The sequence below is a fragment of the Aplysia californica genome, unplaced genomic scaffold (assembly GCF_000002075.1).
Source record: "Aplysia californica isolate F4 #8 unplaced genomic scaffold, AplCal3.0 scaffold00107, whole genome shotgun sequence".
NCBI classification, from domain to species: domain Eukaryota; kingdom Metazoa; phylum Mollusca; class Gastropoda; order Aplysiida; family Aplysiidae; genus Aplysia; species Aplysia californica.
This window is the reverse complement of record NW_004797377.1, coordinates 801,018-802,065: the sequence shown is the minus strand read 5'-3', so window position 1 is coordinate 802,065 and position 1,048 is coordinate 801,018. Positions and strand designations below refer to the sequence as shown.

The 1,048-nt window shown below is 40.4% G+C and overlaps 1 protein-coding gene across 1 annotated transcript in view; it reads right to left on the bottom strand.

Moving 5' to 3' along the window:
- The window catches only part of LOC101850709 (calcitonin gene-related peptide type 1 receptor), a 19,604-nt gene that overhangs the window by 8,044 nt on the left and 10,512 nt on the right, over positions 1 to 1,048 (bottom strand). The gene's annotated exons all lie outside the window — the stretch shown is intronic.

The following is a 1,048-nucleotide window of genomic DNA, read 5'->3' as shown; positions in this document are numbered from 1 at the left end:
GGATCAGATTTTCCTCGAAAAAGGGGAGGGGAATGGGAACGAGGCGAAAACAATGTCGCGTTTATTTATGACTCACGATGGGATACGTGTGAAAAGGCTAAAAAAATATATATATTGCGACAGCCGTGTATAGGTTTAAACACGAGTCACACGGCGCTTTAGTTTTTTTAAAAACCCACAATAACGCGAAGGAAAGGTACGCGTACTACAGAAAATTATACAGAAAGGCGGGGGGGGGGATAAATTACATACTACGTTTTCTTCTGTTCTTTTTGATGGTGATAATATCTTTCCAGACTGCTATTAATCTTTTATTTCTAGCCCCACAGTCTTGGTAAAACCCAACCCAACATGCTGATTAAAACATCGCCGTTTCCTCCTTTCACGGATACAATAAATATTGGCGAAGAAAAGATTCCCCCACTTTATTTTTTTCTTCACGGCAAGGGTTGTTTGTTCGCCGTGCGGCAATGATTATCGAAATATAATGGGCGACGGTTATGTGGTGGGCTTTTTTAACGCTGTTAAGACATTTCTTGCTTCGTTTCATTTATTTCTTTGAAAATTCAGACGCATATTTTGTCCATGTTGCGTTCTGTTGTTTTTTGCTTTGTTTTTTACACATGGGCAAATCTGCCCGAGCCCTCAGTGTTTCGTTTGATGTTAAGCTGGGGGAACAAGAGACAGCGATGGTAGACAGTGCGTAAAATTAAATCCCACCAGCCCATTTTCCCCCCCAAATTTTTATTATCCCCAGGTGCGAAGAGTTGGGTTTTTCTAATTTTTTCATTTTAGAATCTTATTTTTAATGTTCTCACAATGTGGATCTTTACAATTATAGTACTCCCCTTTCTCTGTCTGTCTCTCTGTTTGTCGGTTTGTCTGTCTGTCAGTCTTCTCTCTCTCTCTCTCTCTCTCTCTCTCTCTCTCTCTCTCTCTCTCTCTCTCTCTCTCTCTCTCTCTCTCTCTCTTGTGCGTGTATGTGAGTTAGAATATGAGTCTGTTTGCGTCAGCATGATAGAGCGTGTGTATGTATTAATTATTATGT